The sequence below is a fragment of the Haliotis cracherodii genome, unplaced genomic scaffold, assembly GCF_022045235.1.
Source record: "Haliotis cracherodii isolate W230 unplaced genomic scaffold, xgHalCrac1.p SCAF_16, whole genome shotgun sequence".
NCBI classification, from domain to species: domain Eukaryota; kingdom Metazoa; phylum Mollusca; class Gastropoda; order Lepetellida; family Haliotidae; genus Haliotis; species Haliotis cracherodii.
In genome coordinates, this window is record NW_027266271.1 from 27,802,059 (window position 1) to 27,827,680 (window position 25,622).

General features: G+C 40.0%; 1 protein-coding gene across 7 annotated transcripts in view; it reads left to right on the forward strand.

The window, feature by feature from the left end:
- The window catches only part of LOC139464043 (thrombospondin type-1 domain-containing protein 7A-like), a 402,501-nt gene that overhangs the window by 179,414 nt on the left and 197,465 nt on the right, over nt 1-25,622 (forward strand). Inside the window, exon 1 of one of the 7 annotated variants that reach the window (XM_071245562.1) lies at nt 24,192-24,255. The exons of the other annotated variants lie outside the window; for them this stretch is intronic. The gene's annotated coding sequence lies outside the window, so the exon portion shown is untranslated. Of the gene's footprint in view, nt 1-24,191; nt 24,256-25,622 lie in introns of those variants that run through there. 7 annotated transcript variants of the gene reach the window in all.

Here is a 25,622-nt window from a genome sequence, read left to right on the forward strand (position 1 = left end):
TGCCAACTTCATCGAAGCAAAGGAGTTGTAAATATTGGTGTTCTTTTTCCACTGCAAGTAAACTTTATGTACTGGATTTCGGGAAAGTCTCTCCTTCAATTACTGACTCCAGGACTGTGTGATGTGGCACTTGGCTAGGGTGACACTCATTCCTGTACAGCAGTACAAAGCCATCAGCCACATCAACATCAACATCTTCACTGCCCAACAACATTGCACGTTTAAAGTAATTGTGGAATGCCTTGCTTTCATCATGACATCTCTCACAAAAGTGAGTAAGTGAGTTGGTTTTATGGCATTTTTTGCAATATTCTAGCAATATCATATCGGGAGACACCACAGAAGGTAAATATGTGCACACATGGACAGTAGAACTTTCCACATTAACCAAACCCCATCCCCCAAGTAAAAGCTTTTTTGTCTAACTAAATCTTTTTTTAGTTTAATTTGGAACAGGACACTGGATAACTTGTACTTGTAGCTTTGATTTTCCTTCAAAATTTGAGCACTGATCTCAAAATTTTCTTTCAATTGCCTTGTATTCTGCCTGGGTTTGTTTTATTTGAAGTCATTCTGAAGATTGTCCCGAAGTTGTATTATGTCAGCCTGGCCTTCCACACGGTGTTCACCTGCTCCTTTACCAGACAGCTCAATGGAATCCACTTTCTTCTACCTTGCCTCTTTTGACATGTTACATTTGGGAAATCCCAGAGACATGGCAGTATCATTGGAAAATGACTTGATAAGGAGAATCTGCTTTTCCAGGTTAGATATTCTTTGGGCACAGAGTTCAGGGTCATCCATGGTTTTGCTGAATCTTGTCAATCACATTAGTGTCAAAAGGGACAGAAAATTCAATGATATAATTGACTTCATTGGAATTATCAAAAAGGACATGATCAGGTTTGTTGGCATGGGTACGTCTGAGGCTGTATAATGGGCCTATTCAAAAGAAATTTGTATTTATCACTTTCCATGACGTCCTCTACATATTCTGGGTCATACCATGGATGGACCTCAGTGTCACACAAGTATGGCAAAGACGGTCACAACAGGATCAAGCCAGGCCATCATGTCGCTTAAGATATTGTGTTATTATCAATTCAAATCAATAAAAATATAAACTCTCATATTGTTTACAAATTAATCATGTTATCACAAGTCACATTCCTGGAGTAGCTGAAACTTAATGAGGATATATTGTACCATTTGGATTGAGATTGTTCATGGTGTGATAAGAAGGACTTTAGTTCGTTTTTCAAAAGTGAGACAGTTCTAAGTTTCTTCTTTGAAACCACACAACCAAGAGAGATGAAACTTAAGCAGTTGAAAGTGTATAAGTAATGCTTAAATTAAAAAATATAATTGAATATTCTATAAATAGTGACGAGTCTACTTCTCCGAATCCATAAGCCTCAGACAGTTGACATGTTGTGCTGATGATCATCTTTTGTGGTAAAGTTTAAATTTTCTTTCAGACATCATTGTCAGCACTCAATCAGATGCAGCCAGAGTTCACATTTGTTACATCTCAGAAACCACTGTACATAATGTGGTGAACCTAATGTGGGGGTTTACTTCCAGAAGATCCTTGCTTCTAATCCTCCACTTATGCCATCCTCCCTCCCTCTCAACATTACACAGCCAATCATTATTAATTGCATTAAATGCTTAAAACCATCCCACAGCCACACTTTTGTTACTTTGATGGCTGCAAATATCACAGCATATAAAGCTTAACACCCTTCTTAATGTACGGTTGAGCAACAGTAACTTGTGCTGGTTTGTTAATCACAATATCACCAGGATTTCCAAAGTAAGTGTATCTATACCATGTAGCTATCAAAAAAAGAAGTGTACAAAAAACGTTCTTGGCTGTCGTGGCACTTTGAGGTGTGCAATAAAAAAGATACCCTAAAAAAGTGAACTGAAAAATCCTGAAGTTTTTTCTTGTGTATCAGCAGGGCTCCGAGATGTGTCGTTAGTGTTGAAAGCTTCCACATATTGATTCTTGTAAACTTAGCGACCATTTAGGCTTGACATGTACACACTTTACTACTGTTTCACTGCTGAATCTTTCTTGGAGTAGCATCATGTCAATCTGACATTTTATTGAAGGCATATTTATTTTTTAAATTAGGCTAGATCATTTTCGTCTCAGAATTGTATTGATTCTTAAAGGTTGTTTGTCTTCTTTAGGTCAATTTGCCCAAATGGCTTGATGATGCAAATGGTGCTTAAAAAATGTGGTCGTTGTTGATTTTAGATCAATCAACCCCAGAGATTGTCTGACAAAACAGATTCTGTTTGGTGTAAAAGGCAAAATAGCAGTGAATATTATATGAATGGATCACTTAAAATCAGTGATGACAGCAGGTGTTGAGTCAATTTAACTTTCATCTGATCTCTGACTTAGCATAGGGTAGCCTTGTGCTTGAAGCATCTTTCCTAACTTTCATATGATCTCTGACTTGGCATAGGGTAGCCTTGTGCTTGAAGCATCTGTCCTAACTTTCATATGATCTCTGACTTGGCATAGGATAGCCTTGTGCTTGAAGCATCTGTCCTAACTTTCATATGATCTCTGACTTGGCATAGGGTAGCCTTGTGCTTGAAGCATCTGTCCTAACTTTCATCTGATCTCTGACTTGGCATAGGATAGCCTTGTGCTTGAAGCATCTGTCCAGGGTGAGTTTGATTCCCCAAACTGGTACAATGTGTGAAGGCTGGTATATCTGGAATATGGCCACAAGTGGCATAAAAACATATTCACTCGCCAAATTATATTTGGTACTGTTATTATATTGCCAGTTTGTTTGCAATGACGTCAATGTCCTTCATAAAATAATCATTATAAGAAATCCCTGCATAGTCCATTGTACAATTATGTCTACACTTAAGCACTGTCATGTTGAAGTTGAAGGAAACTTTGTAAATACTTCCAGTTATCCGAGGTTTGACACAACCGAAAAATGATAAATAATAAAAAAAGGAATATCCAGGGACCAAGCTTTTACTTCGAGACAACCATAAGTTTGACACATCAAAGTTTGACACAATGGTGTTTGACTGTATATCTTAAGCATGTGTTTATAAATTACTAACAAAAAAAAATGGAAGAAAAAAAATCTTGTTGATGCATTTATAAAAATGCCCTGTATCTTGTTTTGTATATTCAGAACATTTTTGCAATACCAGCAGTTAGATTATTTTTTGTGTGTTCAACAAATTATGCCAGAATAAATGTTTGACATAATATACTTTGAAGTTAAGTTATTTGCATTTTTTAAATGGAAAAGCACATTTATGTTGCAGATAACAAAACATTGGTGAAAGTGTTTGAATATCAATACTGACACCACCAGTTTATGACATGGATTGTTGACATCATAAACTGTTGACTACATATCTAGGTCAGCTCCAGTGCCGTGGCGCTATTTCTGGAAGGTTTTGCAATATTGAAGACCAGCATGTTGCACGGCTTACTTAATTCTTTCAAAGATACTGTAAACTTTGTTTATAACAAACGTGCTTATAACGAACTGACCAATATAACAAACTTATATTTTAGTCCCAGCCATTTCTTGTATATATGCTGTATATATGCTGATAATGAACTATGGTTATTAAGAGCTAAAATTAGTGGTCCCTTTGAGTTCGTTATAACCAAAGTTTACTGTAGTTGCAATTAACAGAGTTGTGTCCCCAAAAAGTTGTTTGATTCCCATTTCACCCCGGTTATGTTTTTAGGTTTGTCAGCACCATATTCATGCTTGCGGGTTTCGCCAAAGTGGTAAACCGTCTAAGACTTGCATCATTTTGGGCTTGCCTCCCACATCCTGCTAGTCTTGCCCCATGACTGTGGAATTTATATACGTATATATAGATATTTTTTTCACTAAAATCTGCGGCAAGTCTGGATCAAACTAAACCAAGTCTAGTTTCCTTGATTCCATACCATGTTTGTTAATTGAAATAAATAGAGGTTATCACATGAGTGTGCTTCGGGATGGGTAATATCCTGTATTCGGAATAAACATTCTTTTTAGTTAGCATCAGCAAAAGAGGAAAAGTTCTTTTGAAGAAAGAAATTACAGTTGTTTTAAAGAAATGTTCTTGAAGACTAAGTGTTGGGGTTACATCAGCTGACACCATGATATTTACTAGAGTTCTGCTCAAACCGGCATAAAACCCAACTCACTCACGCGCACCAAGATAGGCAGTTTATGTTATTAGTTGAAATTTTGACATAAATATTGATCTCCCTAAAAAATATTATCAATCAAAAACATAATGACAAAGACGCATATATACAAAGAGCATATTGTGACTTGAAAAATCACCACAATAACACATGAAAGCGTTACTAACAATGTTCGAGTGATTGTACAACACTAATCTATAGTCAACCTTTAATCAAGGTTATTCAATGCATTCATCACATTTTTGGCTTTTTTCAACATTTTGTAATGTGACAAGGAAAAAGTTGGTCCCTGAGTTTGTGTGACATGTTTTCCTTCCTACAATGTATAACACTGTGACTGCGTGAGCCTGGCAGAGTGTCAGTGTGTTGTATGCTAAATGTCACAGCACATCAAAGGATGCCTATTATGTCATTTATGTTCACACGACTTGCTACCAGCTGTTTTTGAATAAACCAAGGAAATTGTGCAGGAAGAATTCCACTTTTATGTCTGTTCTGACTTTTATTGCAGTACTACATTGAAGACATTTACATATGAAGTGGAACTTGATTGGTTAAATAAAAATGGTAAATTGGAACATCCTTGTTTCTGATAAATTGACGTATTTTACAACTCCCTTTAAGGCTTTTTCATCGTGGAAGCTTGATTAGATCTTGCCATTTCAAATTTCAGCTTTGGGTTGGTGAATATATGCTAGCTGTCATCAAGGATGATTGGACTGGGGCTTAAAGATGGGATAAGAAGACACAGGATCCTGCAACACTCTGCTAGAATTTAACCCTAAGTGCCCAGCACACTGCTGAAGGGATAGTGTAGTATATCCTGACATACCCAATTTTTGAACAGTTAAGATGGCAATGCTGATATTTCAATTGAGGAGTGAATCAAAACTCAAATTCTGATTCATATTAGTAGGTGATGTCTTCAACAATAGAATTCAGTTACATTCAGAAACACCCCCCCCAAAAAACAAACCAAAAAAACAAAAACAAAAAACAAACATAAAAGTCCTCGATGAAAGGTGTGACTTCGATTACCTTGTCTGTAAACTTCTGCTGCACTCATGACATCACCTGTTGTTGAACACCTGATTGGTTTTGTACTTTAGCAGGGTTTTCATGAATGAAGAGACATGTTTTGGCGTACAGTTCTCAACATATCTTTGTAAGGCATTAAGAAGTGATACACATAAGGAAGAGAATTTATGGATGTCAACTTCTTTATTATGAGGAACACAACATTTCAGGCAATATGCCTACTCCTTCATCAGGTGAATGAATGCCATGAGGCAGAGAGCATATATATGTAAATGTAAGGACAACAAAATTAATAAGATAACAAATTGTGGAAAATATCAAAGGGTAGAAACTAACAAGGGAAGCCAACTGATGATTGGCGCTGATAGGTGATTAGCTCTCCACATAGTTCTTGCATTAAAACTCTAAAGGTAATTGATACCTATTCACAAAATATGAATATTTGTCACATGATTGTGTTCACACAATTTTACTCTTCCTTTTCATCATGACATGGGCACCAAAAGTCTGAATGACAACGGAATTATTTGACAGGTGTTCTGTACTTCACATAAACTCAATATTTTCAGACCGAACGCCTCCATTCTCAAGTCTGCAGCTTTACAGATGTCACACCTCTCCCTATAATGTGACAAATCAATATCAAACATGGCTGTTCAGAACAAAGTGGAAGAAAGGGTACTCGCCAATAAACCTTTGGCGATGTAGAGATTCCGGGTTAGAATGGGTCGTTGCTTGTCATGAGAGGTGACATTTTTCATCAACTTGTGACATGCTTGATGGGGTGTTAACGTACACCGATATCGTGGATTGTTGGTCATAATATCAATCACTAGATTGTCTGGTCCATACACAATTATTTACAGGTCAACATCATATAGCCGGTATAGTGATAAGTAAGGCATTAAGCAACACATACACACAGTACTTTTTGTACTTGTAATACATTTTCCTCCAAAGAATGTGATGTTTAATAATGATATCAAAGGTTTGGGGCATTGCTCATAATATCGATCACTGGTTATTGGTCTTGCAGGGCAAAATGGTATCGCAGGAATATTGCTTACCGTGGTGTTGAACGACAACAAACAAACACTGAGATAGGTGAGCTACAGCCCCTTGGCTTAATTTTTCAATTTCAATATTTGGTCTCATTACTTTTTCAAGCCAGTGATTGACTCTGAAATTTTGTATCATTTTCTCACAGTTCTGTGAGTAGAATTCAAATATTCACCCAGATAATGCACATTGAACAGCGTGACCTACCTACCTACTCATCAGTGACCAGCTGTTTGATGAATGTGTGAATGCACTTGTCATTTCAAATGGTGCAACAAAGCATGTATAGAACAACCTGGTGTTAACTAGACCTATTGTTGATCATAAGTTAGAATGCTAATACTAAATATTTTTAATGGCAAGCTGGCAGAATTTATGGTAATTCTGTTGACAAACTAATCTTTCAACTACATACGTTTTTTCCATGAATTTGAACAGGATGAATTCTTCATCAAAATTGGTTTATGACATAGATGTTTACAAATATCAGGAAATATTCTACTTATTATATCAGGCCCATTTATCTAAAACCCAGCAATACATTGTACTGAGTTGCATCCCTTAGCCTTGCCAGGATCAGCTGACTTCCTGGATGTACCCTTTTTGTTCTTCTCTTTATCTGTCAGCGCCATACTCATGCTTTTAGGTTTCACTGAAGAAAACATCTTAGACCTGTATCATTTTCAAACATGAAAGTGACAAACACACCTTGATGAGAACTGAAATCCTGTTCAAAGAGGAATTAGTTCAGCATCACTTAGGATTGCTTACTATGTATTTCATTTGCTCTGTGTGTAGCTCAGATGGTACTTGAGACACTTTAACTGTTGATGGAGTGGTCGGGTAGCCTAGTGGTTTAAGTATTCACTCATCACGCAGAGGACCTGGGTTCGATGCTCGACATGGGTGCAATGTGTGAACCCCATTTCTGGCGTCCCCCACCATGATGTGGCTGGAGTATTGCTACTCCTCCACTCAACTGTTGGTGGTCACTGTCACTGTCAAGGACATGTCCATGTGCATATCGTCGGCTTCCTTCCTCATTAATTCTGAGACATTTTTTAATTATAAAGATAATATTCAGCATAAGGGTTTTATGCATTATTCCTCATTTTATGTTAATCTTGTCAGCAGACATTATTTAGGCTTTCTTCCAAGCTGTTGTGGGCAGACATTATTTAGGCTTTCTTCCAAGCTGTTGTGGGCAGACATTATTTAGGCTTTCTTCCAAGCTGTTGTGGGCAGACATTATTTAGGCTTTCTTCCAAGCTGTTGTGGGCAGACATTATTCTGGCTTTCTTCCAACCTGTTGTGGGCAGTCATTATTTAGGCTTTCTTCCAACCTGTTGTGGGCAGACATTATTCTGGCTTTCTTCCAACCTGTTGTGGGCAGACTTTATTCTGGCTTTCTTCCAACCTGTTGTGGGCAGACTTTATTCTGGCTTTCTTCCAACCTGTTGTCGGCAGACATTATTTAGGCTTTCTTCCAACCTGTTGTGCGCAGACATTATTCTGGCTTTCTTCCAACCTGTTGTCGGCAGACATTATTCTGGCCTTCTACCAACCTGTTGTGGCCAGACTTTATTCTGGCTTTGTTCCAACCTGTTGTGGGCAGACATTATTCTGGCTTTCTTCCAACCTGTTGTGGGCAGACTTTATTCTGGCCTTCTTCCAACCTGTTGTGGGCAGACATTATTTAGGCTTTCATTTCAATCTCCCAGCTTGGTCCTCTGTTGATATGGCATTAGGTCTTGCCATGGTTCATAAAGTTTTATCATCTTAAGATGACATCACTACCATAATTGTCAGCACAGTTTTGCATTGCTACCAAAAATTAATTATTTGTAATGGAACTTTTTCAGAGACGAGATCAACTCATGCCACTTTGCCCACTTATTGACTGAGTGGTCCATTGGTGCCTTCTGACATTTAAATTAGATATTTCACTTTTGTTATATTTTGAGTGCCTCCATAGAAACGATCAGATTATGCTCAAAAGATCATCAGCTTGGTTTCTGTAAGGCTTCTTCTTCGACTCAGAGACAAGACTGGTTGGTTCTTCTGGGGTTCCAGCATTTCCACTGGTCCTGTTTCACTCATGGAAATAAGGTTGTATTAACATATCCATCCAATTGAAATACTTTTCCTTCATGTGGTTGGTCACCTGACCCAATGTCTCATGTGGCACAGGTCTTTGGTCATTCTATACAATGGCATACAATCTTCACAATTTCTGTTGTTTAAATATCAATCCAGAAGAGGGGTCTTCAAGCACTTGAATCACGCTCCAAGGAACAAGCCTCGTCCCTGGGAAATCTACCTCAGTTCACCATTGTTGTATGTATTTATTAACTACTTATGTAAGTCTCATTTCATCTCTATTCCACAAACTAATTAACCTACTAAACTAGAAAACTAGAAATGGTCACTCTGTAAGAATAGCAATTCGTGACTCGGACATTTCTGTATATCAGTGATATGTGTTAATGGCAAGGTCTCTGGCTGATTCTGTTTTGGCTGATTACCAGGTTATGTCATTGACATTTCAAGGGATGAGACATGACAAGCACCCTTTCTCCCCCACCCCTTTGAAGTGGTATATTTTTAAGTGACAACATTACGATGTCCACCCCCTGGTAAAAAAGAACCTTTACTATACCTTATTGGCCTCGTCTTTACTTACAGATCAGGATGACTGACTCTGCGTCTTACTTACACAGATTATTCAGGACATACTGTAAATCATGAAATTAATGTGAGAAGGAACTTAATGCAAACCCTTTGCTTGCAATTATAAAGTGACACATATTTATCTTGACATACTGTAGTTTATTGTCATTAATATACCACACTGGAATTTCCTGCTCTTCATTTCAAGGCAGTTAGATCACATGTCAACCAGCTGAAGTTAACTTTGTGATACTATTATTCAATGGAACTGCTTTCACTGCATAATGTAGCATGGAATTCTAAGTCTACAGTCTTGGTATCATAGTTTGTTTATTTAAAGAATAAACGACTTGTGTGAGTTGTTTACCGTACAATAAAACACAGCAGGGATGATAAACCATGAGGGGTGCAGCCCCGAGTGGTTTATTCTCCTTGCAGTGTTTTATTGTACGATAAACAATGAGCATGAGTCGTTTATTTCTGATATGAGATATCAACATTATGTACAGCCTCTCTAAGGATGATGAGGAGGAGGATGAAATGTACAAGCTTTAAAAATATTTACCCGTATTTGTATAATGATGACTCCTTAATAGAATCTGACCTCGGTCCATTTTATGTACAGGTCACTATTTCCCGCGCATATTCTCACAATCCTCATGTCCATAACCTAAACCTTATCTCCCAATACTGACTGTCATATCTCTCCCGCTTTTGGATGAGATCATTCGGCCATTGCGTTTATCTACATTGCCCAGCTACATCTATAGGGAACAACTCACTGGACACTCCCCCTCTCAATATAACGTTGACCAATACAACGTGATCAAGTTGTGAGCACATGTTCGAATCTCTAGAAATGACCGTCACTTTAGAACAATGTTTTATTCGGAAATAAACCACAATTTGTTCTGCATTGTGCTTTGCGATTTATGTGTAGCTACTTAGTTTTTGAAGTTTAAAGTGAGGGCTACTCACTTACATTTTATGACGCTTTTTCGGCCATGGATCATCCATGTGGTGACACCTTAATTTCATGATTTACAGTGGTCCTATGATGTTGTGTCAGATGTATGAATGCTGATTTTGTGTATATACATGCTCAAGAGTTATTAAATCTTAAAATGGCAAAACTTTGCACATAAGACAATAGTGAGTAAGCCTGATTGTGAGCTACAATTGTGCAACTTGTGGAGGAACTTGCTGCCTCACCCTCAGCCAGACATTATACCAGTAACAAGTTGCATCTTCACTTGGCCATTCCTTGTCGTGATTTGGTAGTTAAGCAATGACTCTAGGTAAGACATGTTTAATAAATATAAAATGTCAATGCCAGTGAAATATAAGTCTCAATTATTTGCCAAAACAGATTTTATTGGGAGTAAATAACAAATAGTGGTGGAAATTATATGAATGAAACGACAGTGATGACAAGAATTTTCCAAGATAGATTATCCATATTATGACAAAACAGTTGTGTCTACCAGTGAAGAAATACATCTTTTATATGTTACAACAGAAAACTAATGACATATACTCCACCTGCTATTCCAATATTGCAGTATTATGTCTTTTGGGTTTAAGATTCAACTTGAATGATGATCCAATTCACTTATTAACTTTAGAGCTGCAGAGTTCACTTGGATAAATAAGGTCCTAAAACAGGTACCACTGACAATTTGGACTCCATGTCCAAAGATTGAACACAGCATATCCACGTCTTTGCCCTGATCAGTACAGAAGGCAAGGTATGCTTTGCCCTGATCAGTACAGAAGGCACGGTATGCTTTGCCCTGATCAGTACAGAAGGCAAGGTATGCTTTGCCCTGATCTGTACAGAAGGCAAGGTATGCTTTGTCCTGATCAGTACAGAAGGCAAGGTATGCTTTGCCCTGATCAGTACAGAAGGCAAGGTATGCTTTGCCCTGATCAGTACAGAAGGCAAGGTATGCTTTGCCCTGATCAGTACAGAAGGCAAGGTATGCTTTGTCCTGATCTGTACAGAAGGCAAGGTATAGAAGCATCTCTACAAGAATGGTCCACCTTGCTGCACATCAACACATGCATGTTTAGACTGATGCATGCATGCCAGGAGTCCAGCACCCGCGGGACATCTGCAGTTTGGTGGGGAGCATGTACCAAGGTACTACTAGGTATGCATGCAGGAAGGTGATGACAGGAGCTACTACAGTCAGGTCTGGTGATGTCTTCAGCTCTGTAGCCTGACAGCTATTCATAGTGGTCAAGTGGTGATAGGAATGTCAGTGTGCACCATTATAACATGGCTATGTGAGGTTATTAAACCAAGAATTTGGAAGTATCATATATCGTTGTGTATAAGGCGAGTTTTTCATACCTAGAATGAGGGGGGGTCATCTCATGAGAAGATCTCACGTTTGTGAGAAGATCTCACGTTTTTTTCCAGTTGTTTTACTTTCAGCTTCCACTGGCAATGTCAACCTGCATGAATATTTTAGTTTTAGTTGTGATATGATGCACCATGACTGGATTACTGTTCAAAGTGGCTTCAAACCAGATGTGTTTCCCTGCTCTCTCATCTGAACCTAGCACATTGTTGATGATTCTACTGATAAACCATCACTGGTCACTCCCTGCTGTCATCACTGGTCACTCCCTATTGTCATCACTGGTCACTCCCTATTGTCATCACTGGTCACACCATGCTGTCATCACTGGTCACTCCCATCACTGATCACTCCATGCTGTCATCACTAGTCACTCCTTACTGTCATCACTGATCACTCCATGTTGTCATCACTGGTCACTCCATGCTGTCATCACTGGTCACACCATGTTGTCATCACTGATCACTCCATGCTGTCATCACTGGTCACTCCATGCTGTCATTATTGGTCACTCCATGCTGTCATCACTGGTCACTCCATGCTGTCATCACTGGTCACTCCATGTTGTCATCACTAGTCACTCCCTACTGTCATCACTGATCACTCCATGCTGTCATCACTAGTCACTCCCTACTGTCATCACTGATCACTCCATGCTGTCATTACTGATCACTCCATGCTGTCATCACTGGTCACTCCATGCTGTCATCACTGGTCACTCCATGCTGTCATCATTGGTCACTCCATGCTGTCATCACTAATCACTCCATGCTGTCATCACTGGTCACTTCATGCTGTCATCATTGGTCACTCCATGCTATCATTACTGGTCACTCCATGCTGTCATCACTGGTCACACCCTGCTGTCATCACTGGTCACTCCATGCTGTCATCATTTGTCACTCCCTATTGTCATCACTGGTCACTCCATGCTGTCATTACTGGTCACTCCATGCTGTCATCACTGGTCTCTCCCTATTGTCATCACTGATCACTCCATGCTGTCATCACTGATCACTCCATGCTGTCATCACTGGTCACTCCCTATTGTCATCACTGGTCACTCCATGCTGACATCACTGATCACTCCATGCTGTCATCACTGGTCACACCATGCTGTCATCACTGGTCACTCCATGCTGTCATCACTGGTCACTCCATGCTGTCATCACTGGTCACTCCCTATTGTCATCACTGGTCACTCCATGCTGTCATCACTGGTCACTCCATGCTGTCATCACTAATCACTCCATGCTGTCATCACTGATCACTCCATGCTGTCATCACTAGTCACTCCATGCTGTCATCACTGGTCACTCCATGCTGTCATCATTGGTCACTCCATGCTGTTATCACTGATCACTCCATGCTGTCATCATTGGTCACTCCATGCTGTCATCACTGGTCACTCCATGCTGTCATCATTGGTCACTCCCTATTGTCATCACTGGTCACACCATGCTGTCATCACTGGTCACTCCATGCTATCCTGATTTGGTACACACAGTGAGAGTGCACACATTGCTCCCTTCTATCAAACAATGGCTGTGTGAGTTGGAGTCATTTTATTGGGAAACTTGCATTACTAGAGTCAGGAAGATCTTAATTTGTTCCAATTTTATTAACTCAATTCTTCATTGCCAGTCTCTGCGGGAAAACATTTCGTCTATCAAACAGAATTTTCTCAGGGCATCACTTTCAGATTTTGTTTCTAAAAAGTAGCTATATTTCGTCTTAGCGTTCATGAAAGAAAGCAATTTTGCAAGTCATGGGATTTGAACTGGTGGCTAATGTCACAGACAGTTGTCAATATTTCATGTGAGAGCTGAAATAATTTCAAGACACAAAATTACAAAGCAAAAAATGAGTTGTTTTGAGCCTATGTTTTCTGCCTGCTGGAAGGCCACAGACATCTTCTGCCGCTCCATGCCATGTATTACATCCAAGGCTTGTGGAGTGTGTTACCTTGTTGATCCGACTCATGTGAGGTAACTAATCCGGGGCATGCTTGGTTTAAGCTGATTCTACAGCCGTTGAACCTGTGATAGGGGTCACGAAGGGGAGGGGTCAAGATAGGAAGGGGTCAAGATGGGGAGGGGTCAGGATGGAGAGGGGTCAGGATGGGGAAGGGTCAAGATGGGGAGGGGTCAGGATGGAGAGGGGTTAGGATGGGGAGGGGTCAAGATAGGGAGGGGTCAAGATGGGGAGGGGTCAAGATAGGGAGGGGTCAGGATGGAGAGGGGTCAGGATGGGGAGGGGTCAAGATTGGGAGGGGTCATGATGGGGAGGGGTCAGGATGGGGGAGGGTCAGGATGGTGAGGGGTCAGGATAGGGAGGGATCAGGATAGAGAGGGATCAAGATTGGGAGGGGTCAAGATAGGGAGGGATCAAGATTGGGAGGGGTCAGGATAGGGAGGGATCAGGATGGGGAGGGGTCAAGATTGGGAGGGGTCATGATGGGGAGGGGTCAGGATGGGGGAGGGTCAGGATGGTGAGGGGTCAGGATAAGGAGGGGTCAAGATAGGGAGGGATCAAGATTGGGAGGGGTCAAGATAGGGAGGGATCAAGATTGGGAGGGGTCAAGATGGGGAGGGGTCAGGATGGGGAGGGGTCAGGATAGGGAAGGGTCAGGATAAGAAGGGATCAAGATTGGGAGGGTCAGGATGGGGAGGGGTCAAGATAAGGAGGGATCAAGATTGGGAAGGGTCAGGATGGGGAGGGGTCAGGATGGAGAGGAGTCAGATGGAACCCTGTTTACAAGTGGAATAATCTAATCAGACTTGTTTATCAATGCCTCTCCAAAAGTGACAGAAGATGTATTTGGTATAATGTCATCAGCTGTCAGTGGTTCTTCTCAGAAGGATCTTGCTGATGCTGAATGCTTTATATTTAGTTGGATTTCAGTTGGACCGAAACTGTGGTGTAAATTAATGCCTATATCTGAGAAAGAAATTAGACTATTGCAAGGTTATACATATTCTTAAAATGGGTTCTTGGTCTGTTGAGAGCAGTAAATAATATGAAAAGTCACTTTAATTTCTTTTCCCCCAATGTAATGCTGTTGATTTACCACTGTAAAAATCTCTCAACCAAGAAATGTATAAAGATAATATATCTACAAGATACTGTAAAAATAAAAATTCCAATTAAAAACAATATGATATAATATACTTCATCACGTTCAGTCAAAAGTGTAGGGGACTATTTCCGTGGTCTAGTGGTAGGGCGTCCACCCGGAGAGCAGAAGGTTGGGGGTTCGATCCCCAGCTGTGTCATACAAAAACACATTAAAAGATGGTACTTGTTGTTACCCTGTCTATCGCTCGGCTTTAGGAGGCTAAAAGAAAGACTGGTCGGCTCGGAGTCAGTATACTGTGTCTCAGTGGGTATCCATGTTAAACAGTGGCATGGCATCCCAGTGGCCTAGCACTATGAAATCGGCATCAGTCGGAACTAGTACAAGCAGCCACTCACATACACACACATACATGCATGCTGCTTTATTAGTGCAATAATCTTGGACACGAGGTTAAACCCCATTTCACCTCACCTCAAAATTGTAGATTTTAAGAATATAGAGATGAGATGAGTTGAGATGGGGTTTAATGGGGTTCAAGATAATTGCACTTACAAAGCAACGTGTACTAGTCTTGATTAATGCCCGTCATAAAATGCTAGCCCACTGAGATACCATGTGTCAGTTTAACATGAACACCCCTCACAAACACATTATATTGACTCTCAAGTCCACCGGCCCTTGTTTTAGCCCTTGAACAGCTTTCAGGGTAACAAGTACCAAATTGTCACGTTTTGGTAAGGTGCAGTTGTGGATCAAACCACCAACCTTCCACTCTCCAGTCAGATGCTCTTTCCACCAGACCACAGAGGCTGTTTGAGAGTATAGTGAGTGAGTGAGTGAGTGTGGTTTTACGCCGCTTTTAGCAATATCCCAGCAATATCAAGGCGGGGGACACCAGAAATGGGCTTTAACCACGAGCGAACGCTTTAACAAATAGGCTACCCGACCGCCCTTGAGAGTATAGACAAAGCAAGTGTACTTCATTTGTTTTTACTAATCCTTTAATCATGTAAGTAAAGTTTTAATCATCAAAATAACCAAACATTTAAGAAATTATATATATTGTTGTTGCACAGCACTGACCTGTCATAGTGACAAACAGACAAATGTGACCCACCAGAAGATAAGGGACCTTATGGGTGAAACATCACATTTTGGCTTCTCATTATAATTTATAACTACAGTATCTTTGGAATGCAAAAATTCAGTTCTCAAGCTTCAATTCACATTTGTTACAGAGATACATCAGAGATAAAACATTTAGACTCATTTTCCGACTTATTACGTATCATCTAATTACTGCAGTGTTTAGACATAATGTCTGATGAATTGAAAGAAGACATGTATGCTGAAAGGTCTTGAAATAATGTTTTTATTACATTATGAAGTAACGAGAGAAAAATAAGACATTTTTGTACAGTCCGCACACATGGTGATTTTCACTCAAGTAAGTTGACGTCAAATGTCTGTATGACGTCATAGCACAACAGTATCCTAGCACCCATCAGGTCCCTTTCCCTGGTGCGTCACAGATATTATACCTAATATTGTTTCAAGGTAATATATAAACTTAACGCCAGAACGTCAGTCTCCATGATCTGCCGAAACAGTGTCTGTAAAAGGCAAAATAGCTGTGAAAGTTATAGGAATGCATGAAAAACGCTAACATTAAGACTATAATATTTAATGTTTAAAAATTGTTTGGGCTAAATTGTCTATTAAGATAAGATATAGCATGAGCTCAGAGAAATTCATCATTTCCAGAAATTGAAAAAAATGAAGTATCATATTTTTCAGAGGGTCTGTATGAGAGATAGGCACTGCATCGACATGTTGCTCTTGTTGCAGCAATTAGTCCCCCATTAAAAACAGCTTGCAGGATGCCCCTCCCTGCCTCATCCTCAGATCATTCCTTGGTAATATGACTGTGATCATTACCTATCCCTCCACATCAGAGGAACTGCTCCATCTGGTAGAGCCAGCTTCCCACTGAGCGTGGCCGGAGTACCCAGCTGGCCGGCCCACTAATGGCAGGACTCAGGCTCACAGGGAGGCTATGTAGTGATTCCCTGAACTACCACCAGTGTTGCATTGCCTGAATATTGAGGTAGAGTAAGTCTTGTCAGTTGCCTCATCCATGCTTGTGTGAGATTAGTCTCCATATTACAATATTGTATGTATGGAACTGTACTCAGTTCCTGGAATATATCTTAAAGTTGCATTTAGAAGCTCTTGTTTCAATGTCCGGGGATGGATTAACTGCTTGCTTGATACAGGTATGATCAATTGTTTTAACATGCCTTTGAAATGAAAAAGTCATCTGTCAATCTTTGCTTTTCCTAAAACATCTGTTATTATCTAAGCCGTAAAGGTGTGCAATTTATATTTTATGTTCTCTTGAAATTGGTAAAATTGAATTTTAAAGGGTTTCTTTAACTTTGATATTACACTGTATGTACAACCATTCTCAACAACCGGAGATGTAATAGGTTGAAATGTGGTTCATGTGTTGCTACAGTTATTGATATTTCCATGTAACCTCGCTGTCCAGCTGAATGTGGACTTGCCAGTTCATGTGAATAATATGTTGTGATATGATCCCCCTTGAGGAAACACTTCCATAACATGCACAGTGCAGGTTTGTCTGTAAACATATTGCAACATATTACTTATTTTTAGAATTTTGTTTTATTATTTTTTATAAGGAGTATAATGAAAAATATCTTATTACTGCTATATTGCATCTTACAATCGCCCAAAACAGGTGGATAAACTTCCTTCAACATTGTTTTTTTTTATGGTGTTCCTAGATTGAATTAATAAATCTTTAGATGTAGGAACTTTTCAATATCCTGTCATCAAAGTAATATTTCTTTCTTTCAAATGCAGTGAACTTAGCAACCATTAATCAATTGCTGCCATGTCTTCAAAGTCAGGGGGATTTCAAATGCTTTAGAAGTTAACTTAATAGTTTTAAACTCCATAAACTTCATCTTTGCATCAACATAATCAGATGTATGAATATGATAATAATTTTGGGAACTCATTGACATTCTGTTTCTTCTATTGTAAAATGGAGCCAGCTTTTAGCAAAGATTTCTTGTGATCATGGAAATGTTTTTTGTCACTTTTATTCTCAAATTGCATTGAAATTTACATCGTCTTTTTTCTTGGAATAAGAGGAAAAATATATCTGTTTTAATCTGATCACTTTGTTGAACATTGATCCAACAAATTATGTCTTTAGGAAATGGCATATTTTCTCACGAAAAGAAATGAGAACCACACTCTTCCTTGACAGTCGGACTGAACCCTCCGACTTGAGGGTGAATGGGTCTGTTCAATATACAAGAGAAATTGCCTCCTAGATATTAGAACACATTTGCCACTTCTGGAGGCAGGAAAACCTTATGCAGTATCCATCATTGTTCACAGCGTTAATCAATGCATCTCATTGAGGCTGAAAATACAGACTTCTTTCTTAATTGAATTTCTTCCTCACCTCGCTCAATGTCACACACAACATTAAGCAATGGTTCCAAAGGCATTCATACATGCACTGATTGTTCAATTAAATATTTTTATCTGTGCCATTGATTTTTAGTTTTATTCAATTTGAATTTTTCTGAAATCTTGGAAAAATTGTTCATTTGTGATCCATGTCAAGTGAGTATTTGAGAATGTAATGAATATTTTCTGATCAAGCTATTTTGAATTAGACTTTTCTGATTCATTAAGGAGATAGCGGATACTGGTTTTATTTGATACTATTGAATCTTCTAAATAATGACAATCATTCAGTGTGCTCAAGGAGTTACAGCTGAATATCACTCCACTGGCCAGATAATAGGATCTGGCATATGGTGTTCTCATGCATGGTTTTACACAGAAACCTTTGTGTTATAAAGTCATTTTGTATTGGTAGTCCAGTCTTTAATGGCCTGACAGTCAGCTGTGCAGAGTTCCCTCCCTTAGTCAGGCCAGGAACCTATGATCATGGGTTCAAATCGTCGTTTGCTCTGATTATGGTCTAGGTTTGTCAGCATCATAGCTATGCTCATGGGTTTTAACAAAGTGGTAAACGTCTCAGACCTGCATCACTTCAGGCTTTCCTCCCACACCAAGCTGATAGGCTGTGATATAACTGGAGTACTGATAGGCTGTGATATAACTGGAGTACTGATAGGCTGTGATATAACTGGAATACTCTTCCAGGCAGTGTTAGACCGAAGTCATGTGGTGTCATCACTGCCATCAGACATGTTGGAGTGTGATGGGCAGGTATTGCTTGCATCCTATTGCTGTGATGTATCATTTGCCCCACCCCTAAACTGAGTGAGTGAGTGACTTGAGTTTAGCTCTGCTTTTCCAGTTGTATCACAGTGTCCGCTTGACAGGGGAAGAAAGCCAAAAGATGCAGATGAAAGACATCAACCACTTTGAACAATAAGATTAACAAGGGTTCTATGTTGCCAACTGTTACCATTCTCTAGAGTTTTCCTTAATTTCGTATGTAGTTATAAAGTCTACTGTATAAAACCGCCCTGGTTATGTTTCTAGGTTTGTCAGCACCATACCTGTGCTCGTGGGTTTCACCGAAGTGTTAAATGTCTGAGACCTGCATCACTTCGGGCTTTCTTCCCACATCAAGCTGACACGCCCCGATATAACTGGAATACTGTTAAAAGCAGCGTTAAACCCAACTCACTCACTCACTTACTACTGTATACAACCTTGTATGATGGGTTTTCAGACACTTTAGAAACATTCATAGTTTTCTCGTAACTTTATCTTGAAAGCAAGCACCAAATTTTGGAACTACAGGTATGCTCATAGCACTGTATCTGGAGTATTACGCTAGGTAATGGCTCAGTGTTCTCTCAAATGTCATTCTCAGCTCCCTGGGGAGTATTCAACCCAAGTTCGCTGAGAGGCCCGAGAAGGTTAACAGCCACATTACCATCTCATCATACCTAGAAACTCTCAGGAATCCTTCTTGCACCCGGTCACCCATCCACCTACTCACTACCATGTGCCACCATTCAACAGGTCAAGTGTCTGTTGCACCCTGACACATGACCACAGATTCTAAACGTCAGAATTAATGGAAAGTTGGCACACTGCAGAGGATGCAAGTATTTCCAGAGAAGATTGTCCACCAGGGATGCGCGAACCATTGGCCCAGTTGGCTGCACTTGTGGCAGGATCTGCTGATTGTGGTTTGACTCTCAGATAAACCCTGATCATGACCCTGGGTTTGTCAGCACCCTCCTACAGATGCCTGTTGGTTTACCACAGTTGTAAGCACCTTGGACTTGTGGGCTATCCTTGTGGTTGAAGCGTCTACTCATCTGGTCAAAGACCTGGGTTCGAATCCCCTCAGCACCACATGATACAGATAACTTCAGGTTGATATTTCTACTTTGCAGTCTGTCATACAGATCAATGGGAGTTGGGGTAGCCCAGTGGTTAAAGTGTTCACTCGTCACGCCCAAGGCCTGTGTTCGATTCCCCACAAAAGTACAATGTGTGAAGCACATTTCTGGTGTCCCCCAAGATGATATTGCTGGAATATTGCTAAAAACAGCATAAAAGCCATACTCACTCATTTCCTCTTTCCTGCTACATTTAAACTGACACACTGTGATGCTGAAACAGCTGAATATTGTTCAAAGTAGCGTTAAATTCCATCCTGTCTCACTCACTCACTCACTCACTCACTGACTCGTATTCTTGTGGAGTTTCCGGGTAAGAATAGTCCCCTACTATCTACATTTCTCATCACAAAATTGTTTTTGTGGTCCACCTCGATGACTTGGTTGTGCATCATCATTCCTAAACAATGTTGAACGTTGCTTGTAATATCAATCTCAGGATGAATTGGACCAGACACAAATATTTACAGGCCCCCATCATATTGCTGGTAACTGAGGTGCAGCAGTAAACAGCAAACAAACAAACAAACAAACAAACAAACACTGAACCCAGAGCTTACATCACACGTCACTTTTAATGCTGGACAGCAGGACAAATTACAGGGCAAGTGTTCATCATAACTGAAACAGGTTTATTTTACAAATTGCCTCATGACTGTAGGATTGGACAGAGAAACAAACTGCCATATCAGCTATTTCCAATTTCACTCACTGTTGGTGTGGATGGGACACCAAAACAATGCCTTATCTACATTGTTGCAGACTGTTGTGAGCTGACTTGAAGAAGATGGATTGGTGTAGCTGACAGCCCCATACCTCACCAGGGAAACCAGCCTGGGCAAACACTCCATTCTTGCCTTCCTTTACACTTGAAATGTTTCATGAAGTTTGACTTGCTGCATACTGTCTGTGTTTAGCCAAGGGAATTTGCTCTGTTTTAACCCTTCCTCAAAGACTGAATGGACAACATAGCATGTGAGATACCTCACCTTGTAGCTGTGACATTCCTCTCTTGTGGATGTAATATCTGGTGTTCATGAACAGTCAGTGCAGAAATGTCTTATCTCATGGCTTGGCCAAGATATTGGTGGGGAGGGAATCTCAGAGCAAATAAGATAATAAGATAATATTTATTGCAGAATTGTTCCATTACGGGACAGATGCAATTTTAAAAGACAAGACATTATGATCCATATAAACATATATACAGACATACATAATTTACATTCCTGTAGACACAAACAAAATAATCAATATTATATATGTGATGATATTCTTATTTATACATAAAATTGTCAACGGTTGATTATGGAGGAGTATTTATTGTTTGAAATTATAGATGTGGAAACAAATGCAGTTGATATTGACTGCTTCATTATTTGACAGGATGTATTGAAATAATTTATCTTCATGACTGTGGACATTTACATTTACATTTTGTCTAGATAATTTTTCAAAGAGTATATTTCTTTCTCGAGTGTGTTTAAATATGTATGGTTGATGGTTGGTGGTTGGGTTACCGGCAATTAAAAACAGCTCGTCATAGCTGTCACTATCGTTTGTAAAACGAGATGAATACAAGTTAGATCGTGCCGGTTTTAAACTCTTTCAGTGCCGTGGTGCTGCTCCACAACTTCTGCCCATAACATTAATGCATTGGTATGAACATTTTTGTGTTTCTTTTTGAAAATCTCTTTGAACATTTTCACAGTTATATTTTGGGTGTTAATTCAGTCTTTATCAGACATGAAACTTTGAACTTCACTCTTACTGAAATACTGTTCAATGCAGTGTCAAACCCAAGTCACTCACTCACTCACAAGATAAGAATAGCAGTCTAGGTTTTCATACCACCTCCTTGGTCCTGTGGATAGAGTGTCAGTCCGGAGAAAGGAAGGTGAGTGATTCGCTCTCCACAGCTCGAGTCATACCAACACATATTAAAAGATGGCTCTTGTTGGTACCCTGTGTGGCACATGAATTAAGGGGACCAAACAAGGACTGGTCGGCTCGGAGTCAGTATACTGTGTCAGAGTGGGGTATCAATGTAAATCTGCGGCATTGTATCTCAGTGGGCTAAAACAAGGACAGGTCGGCTCGGAGTCAGGATACTGTGTCTGAGTGGGGTATCCATGTTAATCTGCGGCATGGTATCTCAGTGGGCTAAAACAAGGACAGGTCGGCTCGGAGTCAGGATACTGTGTCTGAGTGGGGTATCCATGTTAATCTGCGGCATGGTATCTCAGTGGGCTAAAACAAGGACAGGTCGGCTCGAAGTCAGGATACTGTGTCTGAGTGGGGTATCCATGTTAATCTGTGGCATGGTATCTCAGTGGTATCTCAGTGGTCTGGCATTACCCTATTATAGCCAGAACATGGATGGCATGTTTAAGAATACCAGTAAAGTGTGAAAGCACAAATAAAATAGGGGTTTGATTTTCTGCAGTTTCTTACCTACATTACTTTCAGAACAATGTACAGCATCATCCACAGTTCAAGCATAAGTGTATTCATGTATCGTGTGTGTGGCTCCATAGCTTGGAGCAAAGGATTGGAAGCATGCTACCAGATTCACTGACACCAAGCAAGTGTGTCTTCATCATGATGAGTGTTGGCAGGATGGGGGATGTGCTCAAGTATTTTTAATGTTTGGCACTTTTAGGAGGCTGGGCACTTATTAGATTGAACTTGGCGTATTGTTTATGAATGTTAAAAAATGACACACAGTAACATCAAAGTATAAGCCAAACACTGATTATGTAAATTGTAAAATATGGCATCCTTTAAGGGGGATTGGAGCAGATCAAAAATAGACCTCCAGAGATTTGTGATCATACTCACACACAAACTTGCCGATAAAACTGTCTGGAACAGGATATCAGATGATTGCTCCACAACCTTAATTCATAAAAAACATCCTATTCCTCCAACTGTGATTGGCGTAATTTGAATAATTGACGTTTACAGCAAGAAGTGGAACACTCAGCTAATCACACGTTGGCTGAAGAATTGTAATAGCGAGAAGAGAACATGATTAAATCTGCCAATTACCTGATGTTGTAACAAATGAACATATTGTCATGCATCGGGAGTAAGGGATGCTGACAAATGAACAGTCATCCTGTCTTGGGTGGTGATGCTTTTATCACATGGACATAAACACATCATGAAATACACGAGGCTTCCCACAGGACAGGACCTGCCCTGGCCACTTGTCCAATACGGGATGGGAGGGGGAAGTGGGGTCATTGTGTGGGGAGAATGGGTGGGGGAGTGGGGTCAGTGCATGTGTAGAGTGGGATTTTATTATTTTTTTTTTGGCGGAGGGGTAGCAGGGGCTGAGGGAGTCTGGTCAATGTGTAGAGTGGGATGGGGGGGTAGCGGCGGCTGGGTGGGGGAGTGAGGGGAGCGGGGGATGGCTGGGAAATAGGATCAGTGTGTGGAGTGGGAACAGGGGACTGGGGTCAGTGTGTGGAGTGGGGACAGTGTGTGGAGTTGGGGTGGGGGGGAATGGGGTCAGTGTGTGGAGCAGGGATGGGGGGGTCTGTGAATGGAGATGGGGTGGGATCAGTGTGTGGAGCAGGTGGGGGGAGTTGAGTCAGTTTGTGGAGTGGAGCGGGGTTGGGAGGTCTGTGGAATAGGGTTTGTGAGTGGAGAGGGGTGGGATCAGTGTGTGGAGCAGGGGGGTGGGAGTGGAGTCAGTTTGTGGGGGGGAGTGGGGTCAGTGAGTAGAGTGGGGTTTGGAGGTCTGTGGAATAGGGTTTGTGAGTGGAGAGGGGTGGGATCAGTGTGTGGAGCAGGGGGGAGGGGGGAGGAGTGGAGTCAGTTTGTGGAGTGGAATAGGGGTGGGGGGGAGTGGTGTCAGTTAGTGGATTGGGGTTTGGAGGTCTGTGGAATAGGTTCTGTGAGTGGAGAGGGGTGGGATCAGTGTGTAGAGCAGGGCGGATGGAGTTGGGTCATTGTGTGGAGTTGGGTGGAGGTTGTTTTGAGTGGGGTCAGTGAGTGGAGCGGGGTTGGGGGGTAGTGTGTGGAGCGGCATCCAACACATCATCAACAACAGAGATTGCATATTTATGGATACTTGTGTCAGAAAATAGTTTCTTCAATTTCATTAAATATCAGATGTATAGAAATAATGGTATTTGTGTAAATTCAACCCAATTTCCAAAATATCAGGCAATATTTAGAACTGCTAAAAGATACCGCTCACAGTCATATTGTAAATGGCAGAGTTTCATACACTGTAGCCTTTCATTATATGTGGGATGCCGTGACGTTGCTAGGGATTAACTTGACACAATATGGCTGGAAGCCAAAACCGAGCCTTAATTGCAATTTGAGGTAGCCTTTGTGACGACACCAAGATCTGTTGCTCAGTCATCTTTGGGTGTGTTCTCTTCAGAGGTAGGAACATGGTCCTTGTCTTGTTAATTTGGATTTTTTAAAAACTTTACTTCCGACTTCGAAATGTTTTGACAGGAAAGGATTATTGAGCTGAAAAATCTTGTTCACTGTAAGAAGATACTTGAGTTTCTAACAAGACTATTTAGATAATTACTGACAAAACCACATGTGTGAGATGTTATTTTAACTTCCTCTTTCCTTTTATTAATCTGCAATTTCGATATGAGTAGATTAGACTTTTTAGTCCCAGGTAGAGCGATGGAGGTATTTTATTTCTAAAAATATTCTAGCAGATTCTTCCAGTTGTCAGTGTTAGCCAATAACAGAGGCTAGATTATGTGTGAGGAGAATATAACAGGTGGCACTAACATGACGTTGTGTATAGTGTTGCTTTATTAAGTCAGATGCCACTACTTCCTGATGTATGTACTGTTAGAAACAAAATGTAGGACCAATAACATTGATTCAAGTCAAGAAAACTTTGAATCCATTGGCATTTGAAGGAAACATTGATCTGGTTCAAGGGAAGTATCCTGTTCAATCTTGTGACTGATGAGTTTTGATATTAAACATAAAATAATATGTACATTATATAGGGCTGCAACGAATACACTATGAGGCGAATACAATTTGTATCACGAATATAGGGTAACGAATGGGAATATTAATTCACGAATACAATAACAAGTCAGCAGTTGATGTATTGTTTGTTATATTCAATGAAACAAAAGCAACACAAATTATTTGAGTTAATTAGTTAATTATTAACTTATATTACATTTATACACTGCACTTATCCAGGTACTAGTATCTGCTCAAATGCGACAATGACTAGTGACCACATTACTGTCAAATTAAATATTATAAGAGTGTTGTCTTTGAAGAAATCTATACATATAATATGTTCTTATGGATATTTTTAAATAAATATTTGATTCTTTTGGTCACGAATAATGAATTCAATTCATGAATGGATACGGTTCGATTCACCGAATACGTGAGTGAATCGTAACAGCCCTGATGTACATACACATAACTGAATACATATTATAGGTCATTTCTATAACAATATATATACAGTGACTACTATACTAAGATAATCTCTCTCTATCAATATTTAAACATCAAGCAATAGACTCTGCTATATATTTTCGTATAAAATGGTATGTTTTTAAAATTGTATTGCTTGTATTACATGATACACATTTTTTCTGTTCACAATGTCAATAACGAAAACCAAGATTATCTTCGAAGATGTAAGTGTTCCATGGCATTGGTCATTTGTATGGGTGCATCCTCTGCTCTCTATATCATGACTCTGGTGGATAAAGCATGACTGCCCACAGTGTCGTACCAAGAGAGGAAGG